The following is a 13,705-nucleotide window of genomic DNA, read 5'->3' on the forward strand; positions in this document are numbered from 1 at the left end:
CCGACCCGTCCCGTCGCCCCGTCGTCGCCGCCCCGTCCCGTTGCCCCTTCGTCGCCGGTGAGCTCGCCGCGGCCGCCCCAATGTCCACACACACACAGTACTACACACACACACACACACTACACACAAACAGACACTACACACATTAGTTTGTTTGTTATAATTTTTTCTGTTTTTTAGTTGTAGAAATGTTAGAAATTATTCTGTTTTTTAGTTATATAAATATTAGAATTGTTATGGAAATGTTAGTTATATAATCATGAAATTTTAGAATTAGTTTTAGTTAGATGAATTAGATTAATGTCAAGTTGTTAGAATTTGCATAAAATTTAGAATTTTAGTTATCACAATCCAATCATTTAAAAAATGTTACTTTTTGCGGGCATATAGTATTTGTTCTCGACGATATGTCCGGCCCGCATCTTCGCCGTCGACCCATTCGCGACGACGTCATGCTTCAAGGGACCCATGTCTGGGACTGGGCTCCGCCGGGCTGGCACTGGGAGGTGCTACCTAGAGGGGCGCGCCGCTTGGTGAGGAACCTGACCTCGGGTCCCGTCGTCGTGGGCCACTTTCGGTGCAGAGGCAGCCGGCCCCGCCGGAGGTGGTGCGTCGCCGTGTCAGGGAGGAAGATGAGCACGTCCATCGCTACATGGCTGCTATGGACGACGTCAGGTTCTCCACTACTTGGCGGGTTCTTTGGGCAGATGACCGGAGATATGATCCTGTGATGGTTCCTTCTCTTTGGGTGTGCACCGCCCGCACCCCAGGAACCGCGAGTGACGCCCTAGATTCTTCTGTAGTACTCGATCTTTATTAGGTACCTAGCCAGTGATGTATTCGATATATAGTATTCGAGGCGATGTATTCGAGATAATATATATTAAGACGATGATGTATTCGAGATTATATATTCGAGAGGATGTATTCGAGATTCAGATTTTCCTTATTGATTAATTGCATCCATGCATTGTAATTTGAATACTAAATTATTTTATATTTCTTCTGTATTATTAGTAAAGTAAAAGCTATGGCGGACAATACCAGCAGAGAGAGAGAAGAGGTATTGTTCGACATCATACGCAGCCCTCACAGGCTAGATGATCTGAATGAAGCAGATGACGGCTCCCAATATCTTAACAATACCGGAGAGGGTGATGAAAAGATATTCGATCTCGACGACCGGGCTGATGAAGTCATGAATTATGATTATGATTATGACACAGACAGTGCTGATATTCAAATAACAAACACTACCGGCGAGGTATATTTATATAAGCATGCATCATGGTGATCATCACATGTTTTTTTTATTGAAGATATATTAACGAATCGATCTTTCTTCTTTCAGCCCTCCGGATCGAGCAAATCTGCTTCTACAGACAGCAAGACAAAGCGAGGCCCGGGCAGATTGTTGAAGGATGGTGTAAAGTACCACATCGAATCCATCAAACCTAGTGGCGAACCCCTCATGCCTAAGAACATTGCAAACAAGTGGACTCGTCAGTGCGGAGTTCTTGTGAAGGACAAACTCCCGATCTCCATTCAAGAATGGAAAGAGCCAAAGACTAAACGTCCAGGTGTTACTTGGGTCGATGGCAGAGCCAAAGAAGACCTGGTGAAATCTCTGATGGAACATTTCACCCTACCAGATCATTTCACTAAAGCAGATGTGGACAAAGTCAAGGCCGCGGCTCTTAAGAAGATGGCAATTGCATTCAACACCCACAAGAAAACTGTATGGGCCAACTACCTCGCTAATGAAAGGAAGACTCCAGATTTCAAGGGAACACTGGAGAAGCAAAGAGAACATTGGGACGATTTCGTGACCTTCAAGGATTCAGAAATATCTAAGGAACGGTCGATGAAAAACAAGGCAAATGCCGCAAGAAAGACGCAGTTCCATAGGCTGGGTCCAGGTGGCTACGCGGTGGCATTGCCTAAGTGGGATAAGTCTGAGCAAGAGATGGAGGATGCAGGGGTCACTCTGGTTACCCGGCACTGGCCCCCCAGGTGCAGAACTTGGTTCTATGCGCATGGGGGGTGTTGGACCCGAAGACAGGCATGGTTTCGAAGAAGGAAAGTCTAAAAGGAGCCAAACAAAAGATAATTGACGCAATAGAAGAAGCTCGAGCGGGGGTGTTCATGCCCAATAGAGAAAACGACGAGCTTACGCGCGCCCTAGGAAATCCTGAACACCCGGGAAGAACACGAGGCATGGGTGTTATTCCCTGGTATGAGGGCTTTCCAGACTGGAATGACGACTACAGGTCCCGTGCAAGAAAGAAGATGGAGGAGGAGAAGAAGAGGAAGCTGGAGGAGGAGCAGAGGAAGCAGGACGCAGAACGCCTTCAAGGCCTAGAAGCAAGGCACGCGGACCTGGCACTCAAATTCCAGCAGCAGCAGCAGCAGATTGACTCACTTAGCCAGGAAAGGGGGTCTCAGCAGCGGCAGCAGCAAGTGGATGATCGTCCAGCATTGGATAGCACCGTCTCATCCATGCCGAGAAGCAGCGTTGGTTCTGCCCCGGGCGACACACTGCTGGATAAATACCCTGTGGATGACATCATAGAGAACACTAACTGCGAGCTACACTCCAAAATGAAGAACATATCCATGAAGGTGGCGGACGGCGTTGCTTTTCCAGTTACCCCCGAATCAACCTACCATTGCATCCCGATTCCAGAGGGCTATGCTCATGTCATGGTTGATGAAGTGGTGGACCCATATTCGGGGCTAACGCTTGACATTCCTGGAGGTGAAGACGAGCGCACACTCGGAGAGGCCATACATCGTATCATCCTATGGAGAAAGGATTGCATAATCTTTCGAAGTCCACCGACACCGCGTCGTCTGCCGACTCCTCGAAGTCCGCCACCGAGTCAGCAGACTCCCGCTCCTCCAAGTCCACGAACGCGTGAGACGACTCCTCCTCGAAGTCCGCCACCTTCTCCAAGTCCCCGAACGCGTGAGCTGACTCCTCCGGTTTCAAGCCCGGCACAGCGTCATGCCACTTCTCCGGTTGCAAGTCCGGCACTGTGTCAGGCCACACCTCCTGCTTCAAGTCCGGCACATCGTCAGGCCACTTCTCCTGGTCCAACTCCACGTCAGTCGTCTCCGCCGTCTCAGCAATCGCAGAAGAGACATCCCGCAGCTTTGGTGCGTAGCGGTACGAGTCTAGGTAGTTCAGAAAGTATAGGCGAAGGCAAGCGATATAAATATGGTCCAAGCCTCGCTCCTCTTCCTCAGAGGCCTTACGACATGACTAAGGAGCAAAACACAGCCATAGTGCAAGCCCAAGGGGATGCCCATTTTGGACCGGAACCGGAACCGCCGCCAAAGGAGAAAGTGCCTGAGAAAGTAATTGACCACTTCATTCGTATGGCTAGAGAACCAGCTCCCAAGCCTGTTGACTCGGACTATGAGCGCCAAATCAGGAAGGCACATCGAGCACGACTACAGAAGGAAGCGAGCTCAAGCTCGAGCCAACAAGCAGCTGGCAAAAAATGCGGGAAAACCGATCACCAGTTGGGAGAACAGGCGGCGCAAGCGATCCCCCCGCTTGTTGTGCCAACAACACATGAGAGGAGTAGTACGCGCACCAAATATTATTGTGGGCAAACCGTTAGCGTTCCCCAGCATGGCGATGTGGTAATAACAGAGGATAATATAATGCAGGCTCAAATGCTCAATATCTCTGTTGGACAACTCCTCGAAATCGAGCCCATGCCTACGCTTAAAGAATCGGAAAAAGCATGGCAATATGTCCGGGGCAAACCTTTGATCCATCCAGACAAGGTCAAGGACCTCCCAACGAGAATGTATCAATTGCATCAATGGTACATGAACATTACCAAGATTTCCAATCAAGAGTCTCTCATGGTGAATGTCAAGCATGATCATTATTACCATGAGAAATCTGTGGTCATTGAGTATCCAGAACTATTTCAATTATTTAATCAAGACGCACTCGACAAGTCTATTGTCAGTTGCTATTGTCTATAAGTGATTTCTTTCTGTAACTTAAGTCTCAAGCTAGTTATGTAGTGATAATTTTGATCAATCATTACATGTAATTATCCTCACTATATTCTTTTTCTGTGGTATTATATGCAGGATGAAGATGTATAAAATGAAAAAAGCTGGACGCTATGGTGTTGGGTTCATTGACCCAAATACCATTAATCAGGACATATGGGAGATTGACCATTGTAAAGCTGCTGTAGAGGAAAGTATGCTAGAGTTCTTGAAGTGCCTCAATACCTTCGAAGATATACTACTTCCTTACAACTTATCGTGAGTCGCACTGTCTTGTACTATAAATTCTGTTTTTGCTTACTAGCTAGATGTTAATAATTAAGTGTATACCGTTTACGGTAGTTGATTAATTTTATGCACATGCCCGCTTAATTAAGACATGCAAATGTGTGCGTATGCAGTTGGCACTGGGTCTTGATAGACATTAAAGTTGAGGAAGGAAAAGTTGAATTACTGGACTCACTAACTAAAGAAGATAAAGACTACACCATCGTGAAGGGGATAGTCAACAGGTAATTTCAATCATTATTAACTATTAGTTCCTGATATGAACTATTTAATAACCCCTTTATTAATTTTCTTTGCCGGCGGGCAGGGCATGGGCAAAGTTCATCGCGGTGACTGCAGGAGAATGGCCAAAGAAATTGTTTTGGCATCGACCCAAGGTAAGTAATGAAGTAGTACTAGCTAGCTACCATCTCTTTAATTCTTGTTTCAATATCATTAATTAATTATTATGCTTGATTAATCATTATCTGATTCAATTCCGTTCTCGTAAAGGCCCTGAGGCAGGCGAAAGAGAATAATCTGTGTGCATACTACGTTTACGAGAACATTCGCATGATGATGTGCGAAAAGAGCAGATCTGATAGACAAGATTAGGTACGTTTTTGTCAGAACACTATTCACACCATTATCGATATCTAGTCACACAACTAACACACATGCATATTGATCTCCTTCTTAACAGTTCAGATCGGTGCGGGATAAGCTCCTACCATCGGACCGCATACAAGCACTTCAAGAGGAAATAGCCGGATTTTTGCACTACCAGGTCATAGATCCGAAAGGAGAATACTATTATCCGCTACCGCCCTCATGAACCACTTGTCATCGTGCTCCGAAGGCACCAAGGCAACATGTAGTAGAAATTGTATATGTATATACATGTGTATATGTGTGAATAGTTAATGGTGTTGGCTGTGAGTATATATATATATATATATATATATATATATATATATATATATATATATATATATATATATATATATATATGCGGTTCTACGTACGAGAAAATCTATTTAATATATATGCATAACGTGTATAATTTGTAGTATCATGAAATACCAGCAAACAAAAAAGAATTAAATGGAAAATAAAGCCAAATTGAAAACACAAAATTAAAGCAAAAATTAAAAAAAAACACCCAAACATTTAGTACCGGTTGGTGTTACCAACCGGTACTAATGCCCTCCACGCAAACGGGTCTGGCTCGTGCCACGTGGTGGCATTTTAGCGCCAGTTCGTGACGAACCGGTACTAAAGACCGGGGACCTATAGTCCCCACTCTTTAATGCCGGTTGACGAACCGGCACTAAAGTCCGTTACGAACCGGCACTAAAGGCCGATTCCGCACTAGTGTGCAGGTCATCACTCCGATTCTTCATCGTCGATCGCTGCTGTCAACGTCATTGGTGTAGACATCCTCAGCACGAGCATCTAAGGAAGGAAGGAAGAAAGAAAGGCCGGTCAGTGATTCAGTAACGACAACCATGCATGCAAGCATAAAGGCATCATCGGTTTTAATGACGTACTTACTACCTTCTGGTATGGACTTATGGAAGCGGATGTGAATGCTGCGGATGGACCCAGGATGGGCAAGGATGGCGTTCTCTAGCGCACCCTTGGCTAGCCTGGCCTCCCCGACCGTCACTCCCGAACGGAAGAAAATGACAACGACGGCCCGAAGGGACGGCAGGTTCTCTATGCCCAGCTCAAACCAATCACCACAGTTGCCAGCTGCTTCGTCTTTTGCCGCCCGCAAACTGATAAAGACAGTAACTTGTTCGGCCTTGGGCAAAGCTCCTGGCTTGAACAATATTTGGCTCGGTGATTTGGAAACCAAGCTGATTGTTTTCAAACAACGGAACCCCTCGGCGCTGAAGAGTAGCGGCCTTTGGTTATCGCTCAGTAGCCAGAGAATCCGAAGCGCCGGTAACCCTCCAAGGAATCCCAGATCCTCCTGTCCCACATCCCCTGCACTTATTTTTAATTTGGAGAGTTGTGGCAGATGATATGGATTCCATGCCGGCAGCCTAGATAATCTGATGCCTTTGAGCATGATAAACTCGCGGAGACTTGCAGGGGGCGCCCAATGTTCCTCCAAAAGATCCATTGAAACTTCACGCTCACACTTGGCACTGATTTCTACACGCTGGATCTTTTGCATTTTTCCTAATGACTTCACAAAAGATTCTACCAGCCCTGAACTCACAAACTGAATATTCAGCTCCCTCAAGCTGTGCATGCTGCCCAACTCTTGCACAATGCTTACAGAGCCAGCTTTTATCTTACTCAACACTTCCATTGATCTCAGGTTTCCAAAACCATCTGGTGGTTGAAACCTCCCACCATTAATCCATAGGCACAACAATCCCGTGAGCTTAATCACAGTCGACGGCAGTCTTGTACCTCTAGGCAAATTCAACACCTGCAAAAACTGCAACTTTCCAATCTCTTCCGGCAAGTCACCTAATCTTCTTCCAGATAGACATAGGTACCTCAAGTGAAGCAAACTCCCAAACTCTTGAAGGTTGAGATGGTCCTCCTTAGTACCATCATATCCATCCAAATCTAATACACGCAAAACAACAAAGCTAGAGAATGTTGGCATTAGATCAATAGCAGGTGCAAATGTAACAATATGTTAAAATAAATCCGAGGCATATCGTCGATCATCTAGGACCAAGCAATCACACGAGGCACGACACCGAGATTTGTTAACGAGGTTCACCGATATGGCTACATCACCGGGGCTTGACTACGGGCGCTCCTCCCCGTGACACCGTCACAATACCGCACACCGGCCACCCGGGCGCCGGCACACGCCGCCGGCTCCCCCTTGCGCGCCTGTGCTATTATGCTGGCATATGTTACATCGTGTGTCTATCCTTGCTATATAAGGGAGGCCTAGGATACAACTGTCCTACTAGGACACGACTCCATATCCTATGTAAACACAATACAACTACAAGTCCAACTGTAACCTACCTTGTACACTATATTCGACATAACTCTAACAAACTCCACCTTGGCGAATATCTCCACCACCTTGAATTCGTCAATGCGTCAAACTTCCATGTACATTGGACTTGAGCTTATCCCATGAGCACCGCTGCTACTCCAAAGACTCCATGTGACTCCACCTGCAACTTGTAGTCCCTTCTTTTCTTGACCACAGTCAACACTCGAGCAAAATTAAGTTCCTTGTTACTCTTGTTTGTGCTCCCAACTTTCAGAGTATCAGTCCAACGCCATCACACACTGATCAATGACCTGCGTGAAAGTGAACAACTCACATAGTGGGTGTCAAAATAAGAGTTACCTGCACTCAACATCACCGCTCCTTTCTTGACCGTCTGTCTGGAACTTGAATGAATTTCACTGTTGCGTGTAGTCATCCTGAGTCAAATTCGCAGTTGTCTCACCACATGTATGACCACCAGAGCCCTGGCTCGTCTCTATGTCCCGTGCATACCGCACGCCTCGCCGCTATTACCGAGTCGAGCCTCCGCTGTCTCGGTCAAGTCTCAAGGGTCGCGAACCCACACCACTCAACCCCCACTGCAGAGTTCCATCGATCATCACCGACCGATGATGAGTTCCACGCTTCCATCAGACCACTGGGCTCCAGTCCGAACTACGCGTCTCTCGCTTTTCCCCCTGAATAGGCTTCGATTCCCTGGATCCTTACCGTAGCCCCTCAATCCAGCACCGAGTGAAGTCTTCCAGACTCCAGCTCCACCTTCAACATGACTCCATGGTAGATGATCAGTCCACCCACGCGCTTCATCGACTTTAAGCTCTGTGTATACACCACCTTGAATCAATCCCGCGTCATAGTCTTGTCGAAGCCACACAAGCCCTCGGGGCCTGCGCCACGTGTTTCCACGCCCCAGAAGTCGGTCACCATCAGCATCACGCTCCTACGTCGTCGTAGCCGATCCCACCACCGTCTTCTGTACCAACCGACTCACGCCGATCCGTCAAACTGTCCAGTCCAACCCAACCCAAGTAGTCCGGCTGCACGGCACGTTACAGACTCCTCAAGCCATCGCCGTGACCATCACCATCCGTACACAAATGTGTACCAACAAAGAAAAAACCTAAGGCAAAGTCCACATAGCCTTCCCGTGTGAACATACCTGAAACCTGATTCATCACACGTCCGTAGCTGGGCTTTTCTTTTCCTTTCCTTTTCCATGAATAGCATCACACGATCTGACTAAGCCCTTGTGCCAGTTTTTTTTTTTCAAACAAATCTCATAAACGAGCAGGACGCTTTCCTCAAGTGCGCCTCGTCCACCAGCGTCACGCTTGGACTAGCTCATCACATGCATGCCACCGCGACGCGTTGACTTCCTGCCCCAGCCGCACCTGACCTTGCCCATGCGGCAGCGCACAACCAACCTTACACTTGGGCCTCGGCCGCGCACAACATGTCCAGCTGCCTCCAACGCCGCTCGACGCTTTGGGCCACCTTGCCAACCGTGCCTGCGCACAACCCTCGCGCGGCTACGCAGCACCGCCGCCTGCATGCACACACTCGTTCGGCGCCTGATCCGGTCGATATCGCCGAGAGCCCAAGACTGAATCCTGATGCTCGTGTTATGTTGCCGCTGGATGTACGCTCGCCCGACCGATTCATCAAATCGATCGCGGCACGTCAGGCCTCCTGCTTCCGATCCAGTCTCGCCGACTCCGCTTCCAATTGTCTTTACCAATCTCGTCGAGAACCACACCGCACCCGGCTGCATCTCAAACTCGATTTTTCCTCTGATCAACAATCCACAGCCTCCAAACAACCTAGCTCATGATACCACTTGTTAAAATAAATCCGAGGCATATCGTCGATCATCTAGGACCAATCAATCACACGAGGGACGAACACCGAGATTTATTAACGAGGTTCACCGATATGGCTACATCCCCGGGGCTTGACTACGGGCGCTCCTCCCCGTGACACCATCACAATACCGCACACCGGCCACCCGGGCGCCGGCACACGCCGCCGGCTCCCCCTTGCGCGCCTGTGCTATTATGCTGGCATAGGTTACATCGTGTGTCTATCCTTGCTATATAAGAGAGGCCTAGGATACAAGTGTCCTACTAGGACACGCCTCCATATCCTATGTAAACACAATACAACTACAAGTCCAACTGTAACCTACCTTGTACACTATATTCGACACAACTCTAACACAATAGACCTTGCTTGCCCAATACTCTCAGACCTGAGAGGCCTGGTTTGACCATCTTCTTTTCTAGCATTTTGGAGGGACCATCTGCGGACAATGCCCTCCGAAGACATGGTACCACTAGTACCACTCACTATAGTAACAAAGTTCTCTTCACTTGCCAAGGAACAAATTAGATCAAGCACACTATCGTGTACGCGACAAGCATACACACAGCCATAAATATTATATACCGGCTGGATCAAGCTTTTGTTCACAAGCTCATTGAAGTAAGTTTCTCCGACCTCAAAGAGACTAGTTTCTGCTTTTTCACATTGGACAAAGCTTTCAGCAATCCACATCCATATCAACTGATCTTTCATGATCCTGCTATCTTCTGGAAACAAACTTAGATACAATAAGCATGTCTTCAGATGTGAAGGAAGGTCATAATAACTAAATGATAGTATCCTCATCATCTCCTCTACACTGGGATCTTCATTAAGTCCACGACCAATAGACTCTAGCAAAACATGCCACTCATTCAGTGAATTTGCTCTTTCATCACTAGCCAAAATACTAGCTATTGTAATGATGGCCAATGGCACACCACCACATTTTTTCAATATGCCTTTACACACATCTTCGAACTCATGAGGACATCCACTCTCTTGAGAAAATATACGTTTATGGAAGAGCCTTTTGGAATCATCATCACTAAGAGGTTTCATTTGATAAACCGAATCATTAGTAGACGAGCAGCATAATTTGGATACACTGACTATACGAGTTGTCGTGATTAGCCGACTGCCATAACCATTAGCCTTAGAGAATGCCCTTTTGATGGTTGTCCATAATTTCTCATCCCATATATCATCAATTACAATGAGGTACCTATACCACTTAGAGATCATTATTATAATTCATATGTAACTTGGTAAGCCTAAAAGGGCACAATTGTATATAATCTAGCATTATGAGCGGGAGATAAGAGTTTGGACGAAACATTTTCAAATGGTTATAGGAAGGAATGGACAAAAAAAGATAAACTAATTGATGGATTAAAAATTATGTCTCAATCAAGTACATTGAGCTATACATTTTCTAATATTGCCACATTCATTATTGTAATTCATAAGTACACATGGTAGGCCTCAATGGGTTAGTTAAAGATAGTCTAGCATTATGAACATGAGACAATAGTCTAGAAGGAACAATGTAAAATAGTTAAGATGCAATGGAAATAAACAAGCAATGAACCACATAAAGGAGCGATGAACCAACTAATGATTTAACGATCATGTTACAATGAAAGTACATTTAGGTAAAAACTGTCTAGTATTACCACGATGATAAGATCGATCTGCAATATTTTCATGCAAAAGAGGATGTATTGTGAAAAAGGGCATATGGCCATTTGTTGGTGGAATTCGATTTGGAGTACCATGTAATTTGTAATATTGTATCTTAAAGTGGTAAAAGTGGTATAACTCATGCGTAAGAGGTATATATGACATAAGAGTACATACTTCTGGCCCGGGTGGAGGAGAAAATAGATGGAGCTAGTAGTAGGGAGGGGTAAGGGTTCAAGGAAGTAGGGAGAGGAGGGCATGAGAGATAGAAATAGAGGGGAGTTGATGTGATCGGTGTTTAACTCAAAATTTTAAATAGCGGGCCATTTCAGTCTGATGCTCGCGGGAGGAAATGGAATAAGTGTGCACCACCCTTGGGTCCGCCAGCACAACATTCCCATTTAAATATCGTCCTTCTATTATCCATCAGGAAACAAATACTTACAAATTCAAAAAAAATATGATTTTTTTTTTGCATGAAAGATGCTTAGGTGTGTGAATTCCGCTCCAGATTTTAACTCATTTGGATATTTGAGTCACTCTCGGCAAAAAAAGTCAAATTTAGGATCTGCGAAACAGTTTAGTGTCCATGTATTGTTCTGACTCATTTTTTCTTTTTGCTGAGAGCTACTCATATGTACAAATGAGCTGAAATTTGGAGCGGACCTCACGCAGCAAATCATATTCAATTTTTTTGAAATTTTTTAGCATTTGTTTTGAATTTTCTCTTACCGGGTGCAGAGCCCGGGCTAAAAAATGGTGTTGGTATTAATTTACACATCAATGCAAAACTACCATGGAAAATGATGGGCAAGAGATGACATGTATATACCTCTTGTCCACGAGACTTTCCCGGAGTAGGTCGATGAGTTGTCCCTCATCCAACATGATGAACTGACTTCCGTTCATGCCAAGATCATCACGGATTTTCTTCATGTTACGATCAAGAAGGATGTCCATGAAAACCTTCTTTGCCTCGGCATTTCGACCAACAGAAACAAAAGCACTGCAATTGAAATCTCCCTTGATATTTTCATAAACTGTTTTGACAAGAGTAGTCTTGCCTAAACCTCTGAATCCAACAACAGAGACAATCTTCAACTTTTTCTTGGACATGCCATCCCCCTCCGAGATCAACTTCATTACCTCTTGGTCCCTTGTTCCGGCAATGCCAACAAGCTCTGTCACTTCCGTGTACAGAGCCCCAAGGCGAGGATCTATGGAAGTCACAGTAGGAGGGCTAGCGACGATATTATCGACATTGTACCTTGCACGCCTCTCAGCAACATCTTGTACTTGCTTCTTGATGCTCTTGATTGCATCAGCGATCTCATGGCGAGTCTTCCCCTTGGTGAACAAACCGGCCATCATCTTGGTGTGAGCCGTTTGAGCTTCTTCGGGTTGGCGCCGGGCTTGAAGCCGTCATCAACACGCACCAAGAACTTGTCGACGATGTCCTCCATTTTGAAGGACTCCCTCACCTCCCTTGCCCAGATCTTGACCTGCTCGTCGAGCTGGTCTCGTGGCACCTCGCCCACCTTGCGGAGCGCAGCTTGCATGCTCTTCATCTCTTGCTCAAGAGATCTGACGCCTTCCTTAATGCTCTCCTTCAGCTTGTACTCGTCCTTGAGGAGCTCGACCAGCTTGGGCAGCAGGGAGCCCATGGCGCCGGTTGCCATACTCATGGCCATGGCTTGCTTTTTTTTTGCGGGTAGCTTTGTTGTTTGGTTGAGGAGCGTACAGCGGTCGTTGTACGTTTAGGTGCTGCAGCGCTGTTCTATATAGGACCGGAGCAAGTTCACATCAACATTTAGGTCATGGAGTAGACATTTGTTTTGGCCGGCCAGGCCGCGGTAGTGTATTCAGGAATAGTACAATCGCACTGATCTAGGCGCTGAATGCACATGGCACAATTTTACATTGATTCCTGTGATCACATGCATGCATGCAATTGGATCAAGGCGGCTTAACGTGCGTTTGGCTCTGTACTCGTAACAGAGACCAGACCGCCCCTACTATTTTACTCGTCCTCGACCGCTGATGACGGTAAATCGATCAGAGAAGCTAATCTCAATCAGAGAAGCTCTTGATTGCATCGATCAGAGAAGCGACGACGGTAAATCGATGATGGATGTCTGCCTTCACTCCACCTGCAGGACCTCACAAGTAAAAGGCCTGCCTTCACTTCAAGTACTTCCTTGCGTGCTAATCTCAATCCCGTTCATTTTAATGAATGAATAGCGATGCTAATTTCAGTACCACTGGTGCTACTCCACAAAAAAGCAACGCTAATTTCAATACCTACCGACTCCTCGAAGCTACTTCAACCTGTATATTTGAATGTGCTGCACATTGGCTTCAGCATGAGAGGTTAGGTTCGTAGTAGTGGTGTACTGTTCGGACAGAAAGTACTACTCCCTCCATTCTTAAATATAAGTCTTTGTAGAAATTTCACTATGAACCACATACGGATGTATATAGATGCATTTTAGAGTGTAGATTCATTCATTTTACTCCGTACGTGGTCCATAGTGAAATCTCTCCAAAGACTTATATTTAGGAACGGAGGGAGTATATCATAAGTAGCAGCATTTATTTGAATTTTGAAACAGGGAGAACAAGCCCGTAGCAAGATTATTGAGTAGTGGCACTTGTGTTAGTGGCATCATCGTGGCTGATCAGTCTTGTGCAGATACTGTAAAGAAACTACTTCAAACACGACATATGATGGGACGATGCTTGCACGATGGCTAATCTAACAGCTTTCTGCAGTTCGGCCTTTTGCATGGATGGTGGGATATGATGCGTCGTGCGTGTATCGTCAGTGAAGTGTCGTCCATGTAGCAACACTCTACT

At 46.0% G+C, this 13,705-nt stretch overlaps 1 pseudogene; it reads right to left on the reverse strand.

Annotated features, from left to right (window-relative positions):
• Positions 1-5,704: 5,704 nt before the first annotated feature.
• On the reverse strand, positions 5,705-12,579 carry LOC123038799 (disease resistance protein RGA5-like; annotated as a pseudogene).
• Positions 12,580-13,705: the final 1,126 nt, after the last annotated feature.

This window comes from Triticum aestivum, chromosome 2B (assembly GCF_018294505.1).
Source record: "Triticum aestivum cultivar Chinese Spring chromosome 2B, IWGSC CS RefSeq v2.1, whole genome shotgun sequence".
In the NCBI taxonomy this organism is placed as follows: Eukaryota; Viridiplantae; Streptophyta; class Magnoliopsida; order Poales; family Poaceae; genus Triticum; species Triticum aestivum.